At 33.6% G+C, this 17,637-nt stretch overlaps 1 non-coding gene across 1 annotated transcript; it reads right to left on the reverse strand.

The window, feature by feature from the left end:
• Nucleotides 1-5,300: 5,300 nt before the first annotated feature.
• LOC139879001 (small nucleolar RNA R71) lies at nt 5,301-5,407 on the reverse strand. The gene has a single exon (XR_011769858.1). It is a non-coding gene; the product is annotated as a small nucleolar RNA R71 (small nucleolar RNA).
• Nucleotides 5,408-17,637: the final 12,230 nt, after the last annotated feature.

A 17,637-nucleotide genomic window follows, 5' to 3' on the forward strand; every position in this document is an offset into this window, starting at 1 on the left:
AATTAACCGCACTGATATTCTTAACGAGGGTAATGAAGTTGGTATTAATCATGCCCTTGGTTCTGAGGAGCTGCTGTTTGTAACAATTTAGGAGATGCTCTTGATCCTGGTTTGAAAGTTGTTGCTGTCTATCCTAATCGTACTGATCAGGTCTATATGGGTCACTATGAGACGTATCGTGATGGTCTCGGTGCAAATAGATCCAAGGTTAATGCGAGTGGCATTCATTTTGGGAGTTTACCTAATGATAAATTAGTAGGTGATGTCGTGGTCCCTGTTACGTTTTCTACACCAACAACTTCGAAGGTTATTTTGCAGGCGAACTCAGATTCGTTGAATGCTCCAGCCTCCCTTGACTCATTTGGGTGCAGAAAGAAGAAATTGGAGCATAAAGTTAACAACGATGACGATGATGCAGTAACGATGCAGGTCGAAAAAGAAGTTAGCGAGGCAATGTTCTTGTCCATAATGGTATTAAGACTGTTTTGTTTGCTTCTGCCTCTCCTTCGGTCCCAATTTTAGACAAAGAAATTTTAGATGGAGCAAATGAGGCATCGATGAAGGATTTTGGTCACTCTATTTTTGAAACTAGCACTTACGATAAAGACTCGGTGCCGAATGTTTCTGTTTCTCGGATTGGAACTAATAAATCAATTGCGGGTTCTTCGCTTGGTTGTTCGAGTATAGATGCTTTGGAGATCCCTGATGAAGATTGCATTGGCGAATCAGATCGGGAAGTTGGTTTTTTCGAGGGTCCTGAGAATCAAGGATTGCTTCCTCCATCCGTGCCTGGCATTATTATTGGTAGCTCTTTGGCAAAGGTGTCCTCCTATGCAATTGAAAATCGGGCAGACAAGAAATTTATTCGTTTGAAGGTTGATGGGGTGGTTCAAGCCGATCATCAAGACTCGGAAAGGTAAATCAATTGTCAGGTAGTGGCTCGGGTGTATTCGGATTGTTGTTTGGTTTGTTTCTTTACGTACTTATATCCATTTAGATGTTGCTTTTGTTCTTGTGTTTTGATTGTTTTTCGAGATCATTTCATTGATTTGGTTGCTCACGGCTCAGATTTAGTTAGCCTTTGCTATGTGTTTAGTGTGTAGGGTTTGTTTTCTACTTCCGAGTCTAACATCACTTTTGAATTTGTTGTATCTTTATTCTTCTTTTTGTAAGACCATGTTTCCTTTTCAGTTATATGGGACGCTGATAATGCTAAAAACGAACATATATTTCATAGCATTTTCCCTCAAGAAAGACAAGATTTTAGTTGCAACTGTTCTATTTACAAGTGATATTCGTTTAAATAATAAAAGGTGAAGACAAAAGACAGATTCGACGAATTGAAGACGCAAACGACCAAAAAGCTCAAAAGTACAAAGTACAATCAAAGAGGTTCCAATTAGTGATAAGAAACGTCTCAAAATTACAAGAGTACAAGACGCGAAACGCAAAATACAAGATATTAAATTGTACGCAAGGACGTTCGAAAATCCGGAACCGGGACCAGAGTCAACTCTCAACGCTCGACGCAATGGACTAAAAATTACAAGTCAACTATGCACGTGAATATAATATAATATATAATTAAATCTTAAAATTAATATATATATTATATTATATTATATAAACCGTCGGCAGAAGAAAACAACAACATGCGAGCCTCCCCAGCTGGCCATGCGATCGCATGAGCTGGAGGAGCAAAACTCATGCGATCGCATGAGCTCCTTCTCCAGCTCACAGGCCTATAAATTCGCGTGTTTGGTTCAGTTTAAAATATCCATCCATCCAACTCTCTCAACGTATATATATATATATATATATATATATATATATATATATATATATATATATATATATATATATATATATATATATATTTATATTATAATTTTAATTTTAATTTTAATTTTAATTTCCAATAATAAGGGTATGTTAGCGAATATTGTAAGGGTGTAAGTCGAAATTCTGTCCGTGTAACGCTACGCTATTTTTAATCATTGTAAGTTATGTTCAACCTTTTTAATTTAATGTCTCGTAGCTAAGTTATTATTATGCTTATTTAATACCGAAGTAATCATGATGTTGGGCTAAAAATATTAAAATTGGGTAATTGGACTTTGCACCATAATTGGGGTTTTGACAAAAGAACGACACTTGTGAAAATTAGACTATGGGCTATTAATGGGCTTTATACTTGTTTAACTAAATGATAGTTTGTTAATTTTAATATAAAGATTTACAATTGGACGTCCCTATAAATAACCATATACACTCGATCGGACACGATGGGCGGGATATTTATATGTACGAATAATCGTTCATTTAACCGGACACGGGAATCGATTAATAGTCTATGGAATTATTAAAACAGGGGTGAAATTATGTACAAGGACACTTGGTATAATTGATAACAAAGTATTAAAACCTTGGGTTACACGCAGTCGATAACCTGGTGTAATTATTAAACAAAGTATTAAAACCTTGTTACAGTTTAAGTCCCCAATTAGTTGGAATATTTAACTTCGGGTATAAGGATAATTTGACGAGGACACTCGCGCTTTATATTTATGACTGATGGACTGTTATGGACAAAAACCAGACGGACATATTGAATAATCCAGGACAAAGAACAATTAACCCATGGGAATAAACTAAAAATCAACACGTCAAACATCATGATTACGGAAGTTTAAATAAGCATAATTCCTTTATTTTCATATTTAATTGCACTTTTAATTATCGCACTTTTATTTATTGTTATTGTATTTAATTGCACTTTTAATTATCGTACTTTTTAATTATCGCAAGTTTATTTTATCGCACTTTTATTTATCGCAATTTCATTATCGTTATTTACTTTACGCTTTAAATTAAGTCTTTTATTTATTCAATATTTTACATTAGGTTTTAACTGCGACTAAAAGTTTTAAAAATCGACAAACCAGTCATTAAACGGTAAAACCCCCCTTTTATAATAATAATATTACTTATATATATATATATATGTATTTTTATTTAAACTAATATAGCGTTAAGCTTTGTTTAAAAGATTTCCCTGTGGAACGAACCGGACTTACTAAAAACTACACTACTGTACGATTAGGTACACTGCCTATAAGTGTTGTAGCAAGGTTTAAGTATATCCATTCTATAAATAAATAAATATCTTGTGTAAAATTGTATCGTATTTAATAGTTTTTCCTAGTAAAATATAAGCTATTTTATATACACCTCGCATAACATCAAGTATTTTTGGCGCCGCTGCCGGGGACTACACTCTTGCTTAAACGTCGGAAGCGCAACGCTATATAAAAAAAAAGATTTTTTTTTAGTTTACTTATATAAAAAATACGCTTTTGTAAAAATACGTTTTAAATATTCAAAAATATAAAAAGAAAAACAAAAATATAAATATTTTTAAGAGTTTGTTAAATATTTAAGTTCTAAAAAATTTCTTTATCTTTATTTTATAAAAATATAAGTTTTATTTAATTTATATAAATATATTATAAATATATAAATCAGCAAAACAGGGAAAAAAATTATAAAAATAAAAACACTCGAGTCCAGTACTGTAGCAGCCCAGTCACTGGCCCGAAACCCTAGCTCATGCGATCGCATGAGCCCGAAGGTAATTTCTCATGCGATCGCATGAGAGTGTCTGACATGACAAACAACCCTAATTCTGTAATCATTACGGAGTAATTATTATTATTATTAATTAATTTATAACCCTAATTAGGGTTTTGTATTAAATTAGTTAGTTTAGTTTTTATTATTTAATTTGTATTTTTAGTTTAGTTAGTTTTAATTAAATTATAAAATTAATAGTTTTATAAAATAAATAATCTAAAAATAATATTTTTATAAAAATTGTACTTTTTACAAATTTTAGTATATTTTTATATTTTGTACTCCTTTTTATTTGTTTTAGTGTAATTTTTGTATTTTTCGCTTATATTTAATTTTAAGTTATAGTTTTTGCCATAGTTATTTTTACTTCTAGATTATTAGGCTTTGTCGTAAAATCCCTTAAGTGCTTTTTTTTAGACTAAAATTTAGGTGCTCTAGAATTTTGCGACGCCTTTTTAAGTTTTAGTACCCTTTTTAAGATATTGTCATTTGGGATATAGTATTTCTTTTAAGCTTTAATATTTTTAGACGCAACTTTTAATTTTTAGTTTTTAGTGCCTTTTTAAGTTTAGACGCGCTACTTTCTTATTTTTATTTTTCGACGCCTATTATTTTTCGACGTTTTTTGACGCGCTCTTTTTCTTTCTTATTTCTCGACATTCTAGTTTTTAGGACTTAGAATTTTCTCTATTTCTTATCTAAATTTCTTAAATTTCAACGAAAAATTATTTTAAGTGGTTAAATTGATAGACATCAAAATTTCCTGGTTCGTAGTAATAGTTGGATTTGTACGTGGACCGGGTTATTGGAGCCAAACAGTACTCAATTATATTGAGACCAAACGAATCCTGCCCCTCTGCTGCATCTTTTGGCTATTCGAAACGTGGGCAAAATCAGAAAAGTCTATTAATTGGATAACTTATATAATTTTTCTTTCTTTTTAAAAACTAATAAGATATTCAGTGAATGCACCGAGCAAAACCTTCAACACCTTTTGTACGTTCACCACCTGTAACTCGATCAAGACATCTAGCTAATATTACCGCCGTTGATTTTTCTTCAGAATTATCATCCAGTCGACCAAGTACTCCAATTCAAATTTCCGATAATCCATTTTTTGAACCCGACCTCACAATTGAGAATCCGGAGAATATTCAAGGACAATTCATAGATCCTGAACCACTAATCTTTCCTCTGGAACCACCAATCATTCAAACAGAGATTGTTGAGGAACGAACCATTAAATCAGAATCCTCTAGTGATTCAGATTCAACAAATTCAATCATGGAAAATCTGGAACCTTTAAGTATAGAAGACCGAATGAGAGCTAAACGCACTGGCCAAGGTCACGCAATTACTCAACCTGACATTAATGCGCCAGATTATGAAATCAAAGGACAAATTCTACACATGGTAACTAATCAATGACAATTTAGTGGTGCGCCGAAGGAAGATCCAAATGAACATCTTCGTACCTTTAATAGGATCTGTACACTATTTAAAATCAGAAAGTGGAGGATGAACAGATATATCTCATGTTATTTTCCTGGACTTTAAAGGGAGAAGCCAAAGATTGGTTGGAATCGTTACCTGAAGGGGCGATTGATACATGGGACGTTTTAGTTGAAAAATTTCTTAAACAATTCTTTCCGGCATCTAAAGCCGTAAGACTTCAAGGAGAAATTGTTACGTTCACACAGAAGCCAAATGAAACTCTATATGAGGCATGGACAAGATTTGAAAAGTTATTAAGAGGATGTCCGCAACATGGTTTAGACACCTGTCAAATAGTACAAATATTCTACTAAGGATGCGACATCACTACAAGGAAAGACATCGACATAGCAGCTGGTGGTTCCATTATGAAGAAAACAGAAACTGACGCTTATAAGATTATTGATAACACTGCTTCCTACTCACATGAGTGGCACCAAGAAAAAGATATCGTTAGATCATCTAAAGCAGCTAGAGCCGATTCTAGCCATGACTTAGATTCCATTTCCGCAAAAATAGATGCTGTCGAGAGACGAATGGAAAAGATGACTAAGGATATACACTCAATACGAATTAGTTGTGAGCAGTGTGGAGGACCACATTTGACAAAAGATTGTCTCAGTATTGAACTAACAATGGAACAAAGAGAGAATGTTTCATATATAAACCAAAGGCCTGGAAATAATTATCAGAATAATTATCAACCGCCAAGACCAATTTACAATCAAAACCAGAATTATAATCGAAATGTTCCATACAACAACCAACAAGGTCCTAGCAATCAACAAGTATCTAATAATACTTACAACCAGCAAAGACCTAATTTTCAAAACAAACCACCACAAACCGATGATAAAAAGCCGAATTTAGAAGATATGATGACGAAGCTAGTTGAATCTCAAACACAGTTTTTCACATCTCAGAAACAAACCAATGAACAAAATACTCAAGCATTTAGAAATCAACAAGGTTCTATTTAAAATCTGGAACAAGAAGTGAGCAACCTAGCAAGGTTAATAGGTGAAAGAAAACCGGGAAGTTTACCTAGTGATACAAATGCTAACCCCCGGAATAAAACAGCTAATGCCATTACCACAAGAAGTGGTATTACACTTAAACCACCTGAAATACCTGTAATTTCTAATGAAGCTATTCCTACTCCACAAGAACCACAACCTGAACAAGATAAGGAAAAAGAATCGGTAGTTGAAAAGGTTAATGAAGATAACACAGTTAAGGCAAAACCTTATGTTAAACCATACCAACCACCACTTCCTTACCCGAGTAAAATGAAAAAAGAGAGACTTGAAGCCGAGCAATCCAAATTCTTGGATATGTTTAAACAGATAAATGTAAATCTTCCTTTCATTGATGTGATTTCAGGAATGCCTAGATATGCTAAATTTCTGAAAGATCTAATCACAAATAGAAAGAAAATGGAAGAACTCTCGGCTGTTACTATGAATGCTAATTGTTCAGCAGTGCTGTTGAATAAGATACCAGAAAAACTATCTGATCCAGGAAGTTTCACAATTCCATATTTTCTGGGTAGTCTAAGTTCAATAGAAGCATTGGCAGACTTAGGTGCTAGTATAAATTTAATGCCGTATTCACTATACGCTAAACTAGACCTTGGAGAATTGAAACCAACAAGAATAAGTATACAACTAGCCGATAGATCAGTAAAATATCCTAGAGGGATAATGGAAAACATGATAGTTAAAGTTGGTACTTTAGTATTTCCAGTAGATTTTGTTATCTTGGACATGGAAGAAGATTCTCGAGTACCTCTCATATTAGGAAGACCATTCTTAAACACGACTAAAGCAATAATAGACGTGTTTGGTAAGAAACTGACCCTAAGTATAGAGGACGAGAGTGTTACCTTTTCAGTTGATAGAGCAATGCAACAACCGCAATCTGCAGATGATACATGTTATTATATTCAAACTATAGAATCACATGCAAAATTGTTAAAAGAATTTCCAGAATTACAAGGAACAGGAGAATGTTCTTTAGGAGAAGGAACTGAACCAATTGATGAAACTGAAATGTTAGCTACACTTATGGCTAATGGATATGAACTAACAACAGAAGAAATTCAAATGCTAAAAGAAGAAGACAGATATCGATATAAATCATCGATAGAAGAACCACCGACATTAGAGTTAAAGCCATTTCCAAATCATTTGGAATATGCTTATTTACATGGTGAATCTGAATTACATGTAATAATATCGTCTTCTCTTACTGAAAATGAAAAATCTCAACTTATTTCTGTGTTAAAAGCTCATAAACCAGCCATTGCATGGAAGATTCATGATATTAAAGGAATAAGTCCTTCGTATTACACACATAAAATCCTTATGGAAGAAGGTCATAAAACGTATGTACAACGCCAACGAAGACTAAATCCTAATATGCAAGATGTTGTTAAGAAAGGAATTATTAAACTGCTAGATGCAAGTTTAATTTATCCAATTTCTGATAGTCCATGGGTAAGCCCAGTTCAATGCGTGCCTAAGAAGGGTGTCATGACTGTCATTACAAATGAGAAAAATGAGCTTATTCCTACTAGGACTGTAACAGGATGGCGTGTTTGTATTGATTATAGAAAATTAAATGACGCCACCAGAAAAGATCACTTTCCCTTACCTTTCATTGATCAAATGTTGGAAAGTTTAGCCGGAAACAGTTACTATTGTTTTCTTGATGGTTTTTCCGGATATTTTCAAATTCCAATAGCACCTGAGGACCAAGAAAAAACTACGTTCACGTGCCCTTATGGTACTTTTGCTTACAAACGCATGCCATTTGGACTTTGCAACGCCCCTGCAACTTTTCAAAGGTGCATGATGGCGATTTTTCATGACATGATTGAAGAATGCATGGAAGTTTTCATGGATGACTTTTCAGTCTTTGGTGATACATTTGAATCATGTCTAGTTAATCTTGAACGAATGCTTATTAGATGTGAACAATCAAATCTAGTACTTAATTGGGAGAAATGCCATTTCATGGTTAAAGAAGGCATCGTTCTTGGACATAAAATTTCAAAGGAAGGAATTGAAGTGGATAGAGCTAAAGTAGATGTAATTGCTAAACTTCCACATCCCACCAATGTTAGAGGAGTTAGGAGTTTTCTAGGGCATGCCGGTTTTTACCGACGTTTCATAAAAGATTTTTCTAAAATTGCCACTCCTATGAATAAACTCCTAGTAAAGGATGCTCCATTCATCTTTTCAGATGAATGTATCAAATATTTTAATATTCTTAAAGAAAAACTCACTAATGCGCCGATTATGATAACTCCAAATTGGAATCTACCATTTGAACTAATGTGCGATGCAAGTGATTTTGCAATGGGAGCCGTTTTAGGACAAAGGATTGAAAAACGATTTCAACCTATATATTATGCTAGTAAGACGTTACAAGGAGCACAAACAAATTACACAACTACTGAAAAAGAACTCCTTGCTATTGTCTTTGCTTTTAACAAATTTCGTTCATATCTCGTTCTAGCTAAAACGGTGATCTATACCGACCATTCTGCTCTTAGATACCTATTTTCGAAACAAGATGCCAAACCTCGATTAATCCGTTGGATCTTACTCTTAAAAGAGTTTGATACTGAAATCCGAGATAAAAGAGGAGCAGAAAATCTCGCCGCTGATCATCTTTCCCGTCTTGAAAATCCTGAATTAGAAGTTCTAAATGAATCGGCCATACAAGACAACTTTCCTGATGAATATCTATTAAAGATAGATTATAATGAAATTTCATGGTTTGTAGACTATGCAAACTACTTAGTATGTGGATTCCTTGAAAAAGGATTATCGTACCAAAAACGAAAGAAATTCTTTAGTGATATAAAACACTATTTCTGGGAAGATCCACATTTGTTTAAAAGTTGTCCAGATGGAATAATACGCCGATGTGTATTCGGAGATGAAGCTAGTAAAATCTTAAACCATTGTCACACATGACCAACATGAGGGCATTATGGGCCTCAACTAACAGCAAGAAAAGTTTACGATGTTGGATTCTATTGGCCTACAATTTACAAAGACGCACACCTTCTTTGCAAATCCTGTGATGCTTGTCAAAGGGCCGGAAAAATAAGTCAACGTGATGAAATGCCACAAAATGTCATTCAAGTATGTGAAGTATTTGACATTTGGGGTATTGAATTTATGGGTCCATTTCCAAAATCTCATAATAATCTCTATATTCTCGTAGCCATTGATTATGTATCTAAATGGGCGGAAGCACAAGCTCTCCCAACTAACGATGCACGAGTTGTAGTCAACTTTTTAAAACGTCTTTTTGCAAGGTTTGGAACACCGAAAGCTTTAATAAGTGATCGGGGTACTCATTTCTGTAATAATCAACTTGAGAAAGTTCTCAAAAGATATGGAGTAACTCATAAAATCTCAACTGCTTATCATCCACAGACAAGTGGACAAGTTGAAAATACCAACCGAGCGTTAAAACGTATTCTAGAGAAAACCGTAGGATCAAATCCGAAGGAATGGTCCATTAAATTGGAGGATGCACTCTGGGCTTTTAGAACAGCCTACAAAACTCCAATTGGAACCACACCTTTTAAACTCGTTTACGGAAAAGTATGTCATCTTCCAGTAGAAATTGAACACAAAGCATTTTGGACTTTGAAGATATGTAATCTTGATTTACATGAAGCTGGACGTCTACGATTAAGTCAATTAAACGAATTAGAAGAATTAAGACAAGAAGCATACGAAAATTCGCTAATCTATAAGGAAAGAACGAAGAAATGGCATGATAAAAGAATCAGAAGTTCAAAAGAATTTAAGGAAGGAGACAAAGTTCTTCTTTTCAATTCACGATTCAAGCTATTTCCTGGAAAATTGAAATCAAGATGGTCTGGACCATTCATAGTCAAAAGAGTTTTCCCATACGGAACAGTAGAATTGATAAATTCAAATGGGATTGAATTTAAGGTTAATGATCACAGAGTTAAACATTACATAGATAGTCCAATGGAAGTCGACAACGAAGTTAATCACAATTTCGACACCACAGCTAACTAAGTGTGGGGAGAATCAAGTCTTTAAAGGATAATATGTATTTATGTTAGAGTTAGATTTTCTGTTTTCGGTAGTTCTCGAAAATAGAACCCGAATGGTCTTTCCCTAGCAGACCCTAAAGAACTAGTCTTCTCCCCCCATTCTGAATTTTTATTTTTTTAGGTTTTACGAGATGAAGACTTCCTGTGAATTAAACCATGGTCTAATGCTACACGCTTTGATCACTAAACGTAATAATGACACCCTTCCAAGTGAAATAGTATCATTAATCAGAGGTAAATTGGACGGAGTAAGAAAAGAATCCAGATGCGAAAATAATAAGTTACAATTTGGTAAAGGAAAATCAAAATCCGCAGCGAAAAGGAGAGCACGACACCTTGAAAGATGTCACAAATGCGGAAAATGGTAACACGAAGGAAAATGCTCGACGAATCAGACATATTCAAATACCGAATTTGTTACTCTATGCAGAGACGGACCGTTCATATGTTTAGAAGAAAAATCACTGAATGCTCGAGGTTACGCCTATGTAGCCATGAAAAATCAATTAGTCCGACTATCTTATGAGTGGGCTAGAGCATATCATTAAGAAATCTTTCTCATAGGTAAGTATGTACAGTTTTCATTTTTATTTTTATTTTTATTTTTAACCTTTTGATAATAAACGCTAAATTGTTCGCTATAAAGTATTAAATTGGTATTCAATAAAATTAGGTCTTGCGGCAGAAATTATTGATATCATACAAAAATTTATTACATCACTGCGAAATTTACCGTTTATTCTTAAGGTATAAATATCTTTAATCATTCAACCAAAATATTTCAAAAATTCGTCATGAGTTAAATTAGATCGTTGAACCGAAATTACTTTACCGAAAAGAGGGACGTATATTTTTTATAATATTTGATTGATTAAAGTGGGATAAAAGACCAAAAAGATTTTTAATTTTATTTTTACTTTGTTTTTAAAATTAATATTAAAATAATATTGTAAACTTGTTTAAATCAATATATTTAAAATTGTAAATATTTGAAAAATTAATATTTTTAATATAAGTTTGTATGTATAAAAACAAAAATATAATTTAAGTTTGGTGTGAATTTATAATATGAATTTTTAATTTTATGCATTTTAAATTTAAGTTTGGTGTGAATTTAGAAACAAAAATTTACTTTATTTCGTAAGTTAAAAATATGATTTTTAAAATTCATCGTAAGTTGAAGACTAGGTCTTTGAACCGAAATTGCTTTACCCGAGGGAGGGACGAGAACTTTTATTATCATTATTTTTAATCTTATTGAATTAAAGTATGCCAAAAACATTAAAAAACCCAAAAATATTTCCTTTTAAAACCGCGCTTAAAAGTGACAAATTTTAAAATTTTTGTCGAGGGACGGACTAGGACATCGTTCCGAAAAGCCCTCATCCTAAAAAGAAACAAATTTTTAAAATTTTTTTTATTAATTATATGATTTATAAAGTATAAGGTTTTTATTAAAAAAAAAAAAAACACTGTAGCCGGCACCTCATGCGATCGCATGAGGTTTACACTTCAACCTCATGCGATCGCATGAGGCTGAAAAACAGGCCAAATAGAAAAGAACCAGTGAGTCTGCTTCTACACCACAACACACACACACATACCCGAAAATACTCCCAAATATTCACCAAATTTCACCAAAATTCACCGTAATTCATCAAATTTTTGCTCTAATCATGCCTAGATTCGCATTCTTCAGCAAAAAGGTAAAAATTACACCCCTAAACTCTATAAATTCTCAGTTTTTGTGATAATTACCAATATTTTACCTAATGCAATTTTGATAATTTCTAGTGTAATTAGTGTTAAATTGATAGTATTTTATGCATGTATAACCTAGATTGATGCTATTTAACATGATTTGAAGCCAAAAACTTCAAAATTTTTAGAAATCTAGGGTTTGTGTTCTTGAGCAATTTGGGCCTTTTTGATATAAACAGGTTATGGCCGATTTTTGTCATGAATTATTGCTTAATTGAGTAGTGTAACATGTTTAGGTAGTTAAATGATCCAAACATTGATCCTAAACATGATTTTTAAAGATTAAAGTGGACTTTTTAGGCGAAAATTCATGAACTTGATTAATTTGATATAATTGCCATTTGAGACTTGTTTAATTATTAGTAATGACTATTTTGACATGTTATTTGAGTTAAATGCTTATGAACTTTGTATACATTATCATATGCGCTTATTTGAAAAAGTATAGAATTGTAAAAAATGTGAAAATGTGTATAAGTTTAATTTTGATTTAACATGTTATTGTGATTGTTTTAAGTTATTATTTTGCTAACACTAATGCATATTTGGATGCATAAACTTTGTGTTTAATGTGTTTTGCAGAAAGCCGATACTGGATGTTCAGGATCATCATCATCTAGACGACCTGCTCCAGCTCCAGAACCAGAACCAGAAATGCAATACGAGCCAGAACCTGAACAAGTACCACAACAGGAACCACAACAACAGCCTGATCAGCACGTACCCTACTATGATCCGCTACAGTTACCTAATGAATTCATAGTATTTCACCCGCATCAGCCTGTAGAATACCCAACAATTCCGGAACACACATTGCATCCTAATTTGAGATTCGATAGACGATGGAAAGATTACCCATCATATCAAAGTAATAAATTCAAATTAGTAACAAAAGAGGTAGAGGTGCCGAGGGTAATTGATTGGAATCCTTTGGAAACGGTCCATCTAGCTGACCGTGTTAGACAGCATTTGATTCAAAGGTATGTTGGTTCTTCTTTTATAGATTGGGAACGTCTTTTCACAATTCGTAGACGTGTATATAAAGAATGGTGTGTTGAGCTGATGAGTACTATAGCGTTAAATGTAGATGTAGATAGGTTAGATGATAGAAGTTTTCTTAGATTTATCTTTGGCGGTAGGATGTACAGAATGTCCATGATGGACATGGCCAGGGCATTACAGATTTACACTCCTAGTGAATTGCTACTACCCGATTGTATGAGTTTGATTTATCGTGGTGAAAGGGTAGATAGGAACTTTGACGCGAACGCCGTTTGGAGGCGTATGTCAAACTATAATGTTTTTACACTGGGAGGAAAACACTCCTACTTACATATTAACAAAGCCGAGCTTCGTGTAATTCATAGATTTTTGGCTAACTCGATTACACAGAGAGGTTACAATAAGGAGAAAATGACCTTACATGATTTATTTTACCTAAAGTGTATTCGAGACCCGAGAAGCTTTGTTAATATCCCTTACTGTGTTGGTTTTTATTTATCTAAAATGGTAGAAGGAATGCAGGACGGGAGTATAATAGGAGGAGGTATTTTTGTTACTCTCATTGGAGAGTATTTAGGTGTTGATAGGAACCAAGGGGGTCCATTACAGGTTTGTAGAGAACAGGATGAGACCATAGGATTACGGGTTTATGTGGGTGCTAAGGTATTGAAGAGTAGTCGCAACCAGGCATTACCCTATGAAGGTAATCATCCTAAGGTAGAGAGAGGCTCAGACGAGGAAATAGAGGAAGCGGAAGACATTAGGGATGTCTTTCGAGATGCTATTCTTGACGTCCACGTTCGTATAGATGAGGAAGCAATGACGAGCGCGACCAGACATAGTATGTATGAGCAGTGGAACTCCGAGTGAGTATACGAGGATTATAGGCGACGCCAACACGATAGCTGGTTAGTTCATCAACACCAAATCATGAGCCAGCTATCATATCAGGTACCAAATAATTATGTGCCTACTCGACCTGCTCATTTTCCGCCACACAACCCCGACATCCGACCACCCTTTAACCGGTATGACTATAACCAAGCCTATCAGAACACCTATAACCAACAATGGAACCTACCTGACGAGATGAACTGGAACCCCTATCCAGACTCATTTAGTTCCATTGGTTATTTTTATGATTTTTATGTTTTTATCTTTTTACTTATTCATGTTTAAACTTATGTTATTGGATATATTTATGTAATTTTTATCATTTTTATTATTATTGTGTACTAATATTTCACATTTAGGATTTGAAAGTGGGATTTTAAGTCCCATTTCAAATTGCCATGCATGTTTATATTTGTATGTATGTATATTGTCAATTGTACAAAACAGGGTAAAACAGCGAATTTTCAAAGACTGGCATTAAGTTCAGCAAAAGCTAGTTTTGACGACAAAACGAAAAACAAACATGATGAAACAACAAGATGGAATGAACAAATGATGTGCGATATTTATCATTCAGCAAACAAACGCCAATATGTTTGAAAACTTTGGTAAAATTTAATCATTTTTCTACGCTAATCACCCTCAATAATTTAAATTGTTACTGATTTCTTGCAAATGAGGGCATTGCAAAATCTTAAGTGTGGGAAGGGGTTAAATTCTTTCGGATTTTAAATTTTTAACTAAAACACTTGGTTATCATTAAAAATACTAGTAACGTAGTAGTTGTATTAGAATCTAGTGCTCTCTGATAATAAAGAACAGCCCTAGTCTTATATACTGACTACCCAATTCTAGTAAAATTTTTCAAAATTTTCAATTAAATGAACTCAAAATGATGTTTATACATATTTATGAACGATAAAACTAGATGTTAACACCCAAATTATTGTTACCTCGAAAAGGACATAAATTGAGAAACAAACCAAAATGTTAGAATTCATTTAAAATGGAATAGAGGACAATAAAAAGGCAAATAAAAGAAAATAAAAGCCAAGTGTGGAAAAATTTACCAAGTTATTTAAAACATAAGTCACAAATTTTTGTAACAAATAACTGAAGATACTTTTGTTTTGGACGATTTTAATTAGTTTTACCCAATTTACTGTAATATATTTGAAAGAAAGATGGATCTACACAATGAATCAATTCCATCATTAAAAGGAAGTAAAGTCTTCCGAAAAAGAAACGCGCCTCTTGATTTAGGTCATAAAGTTGTCATCCAGACCAGCTGTAGGTTGACGAAAAATCTAGAAAAGTCATCTCTAAAATCAGCAGGAAATTCACGGACCTCAGAATCAAACAGGGTCGCTAAGTGGTCAGACTTATCCTAGGCATGAGAGGATCTGTCTTGTAAAATGGGGAGGACGCCGTGCAAATTAGCTGGATAAGACTAATGAATCAGATCCCCAGAAAGGATAATCTCCTTTAAAGATCAAAAATTAGCTTTTAAGATTGATATTACTCAATCCTAGAGATTGACCTTAAACATTGAGAATTACAAACTCATAGAATTCAATGATATCTAAACTCGAGCTTGAACGAGAAAATATTTTGATCAAATTAAAACCGATTTATTTTCTGAAAACCCATTTTCAATGCGTTCATTACCATTGAACGTAAAATCCTAGGAATTCACCTGGAATTCATTAGGTCACCTGAACCAAATCGGGTGTCAACCGTAAGAACGGTGGTTGCATAGTATGGTCAAAGACAGGACCTTGTGCCAGACCGGAAAATTATAAGGGTGAGCTTTACTATTGCTCATACCAAGGATAGTAATTGCGTCCGACACGTTATAGACCATAATCAAAAGCATGTCAGGAGATATTGCCTTAACAGTTGCTTGTTCAACGCTTTCCTTTACAACCGGACGGTAGTTTATCAAAAGGTAATATACGGAGCAAGTATACCGGACGTGTTGCTTTCCTAATACAAGGTTAGCAAGTGGGTGACACAAAACCGCAAGTTTTGAGCTAAAATTTACAAATATGAAACCCACCAAACCCACAAAAACAATTTGCAAACACCGGAGAAGGGTTATTCCGGAAAACTTATCTAGGGAAAAAGCTAGATTTAATTTTCAAAAGATCAAATGTTTTCATAAAGATCCTATTTTTTTATAGGATCTAAATTTTCATAGTCATGTGGGACTGTAAACCACATCGTTACTACCATTGTTTATACCGCCGTAAAGAAATCACTGATGTATAAAGTGTGAAGAATAAAGAAGTGATTCTAGTATATTTCAAGACTATATTGCTTGAGGACAAGCAACGCTCAAGTGTGGGAATATTTGATAATGCTAAAAACGAACATATATTTCATAGCATTATCCCTCAAGAAAGACAAGATTTTAGTTGCAACTGTTCTATTTACAAGTGATATTCGTTTAAAAAATAAAAGGTGAAGACAAAAGACAGATTCGAAGAATTGAAGACGCAAATGACCAAAAAGCTCAAAAGTACAAAGTACAATCAAAGAGGTTCCAATTAGTAATAAGAAACGTCTCAAAATTACAAGAGTACAAGACACGAAACGTAAAATACAAGATATTAAATTGTACTCAAGGACGTTCGAAAATCCAGAACCGGGACCAGAGTCAACTCTCAACGCTCGACGCAACGGACTAAAAATTACAAGTCAACTATGCACATGAATATAATATAATATATAATTAATTCTTAAAATTAATATATATATTATATTATATTATATAAACCGTCGGCAGAAGAAAACAACAACATGTGAGCCTCCCCAGCTGGCCATGCGATCGCATGAGCTGGAGGAGCAAAACTCATGCGATCGCATGAGCTCCTTTTCCAGCTCACAGGCCTATAAATTCGCGTGTTTGGTTCAGTTTAAAATATCCATCCATCCAACTCTCTCAACGTATATATATATATATATATATATATATATATATATATATATTATAATTTTAATTTTAATTTTAATTTCCAATAATAAGGGTATGTTAGCGAATATTGTAAGGGTGTAAGTCGAAATTCTGTCCGTGTAACGCTACGCTATTTTTAATCATTGTAAGTTATGTTCAACCTTTTTAATTTAATGTCTCGTAGCTAAGTTATAATTATACTTATTTAATACCGAAGTAATCATAATGTTGGGCTAAAAATATTAAAATTGGGTAATTGGGCTTTGCACCATAATTGGGGTTTGGACAAAAGAACGACACTTGTGGAAATTAGACTATGGGCTATTAATGGGCTTTATACTTGTTTAACTAAATGATAGTTTGTTAATTTTAATATAAAGATTTACAATTGGACGTCCCTATAAATAACCATATACACTCGATCGGACACGATGTGCGGGATATTTATATGTACGAATAATCGTTCATTTAACCGGACACGGGAATGGATTAATAGTCTATGGAATTATTAAAACAGGGGTGAAATTATGTACAAGGACACTTGGCATAATTGATAACAAAGTATTAAAACCTTGTGTTACACGCAGTCGATAACCTGGTGTAATTATTAAACAAAGTATTAAAACCTTGTTACAGATTAAGTCCCCAATTAGTTGGAATATTTAACTTCGGGTATAAGGATAATTTGACGAGGACACTCGCACTTTATATTTATGACTGATGGACTGTTATGGACAAAAACCAGACGGACATATTGAATAATCCAGGACAAAGAACAATTAACCCA

This window comes from Rutidosis leptorrhynchoides, chromosome 11, assembly GCF_046630445.1.
Source record: "Rutidosis leptorrhynchoides isolate AG116_Rl617_1_P2 chromosome 11, CSIRO_AGI_Rlap_v1, whole genome shotgun sequence".
NCBI lineage: Eukaryota > Viridiplantae > Streptophyta > Magnoliopsida > Asterales > Asteraceae > Rutidosis > Rutidosis leptorrhynchoides.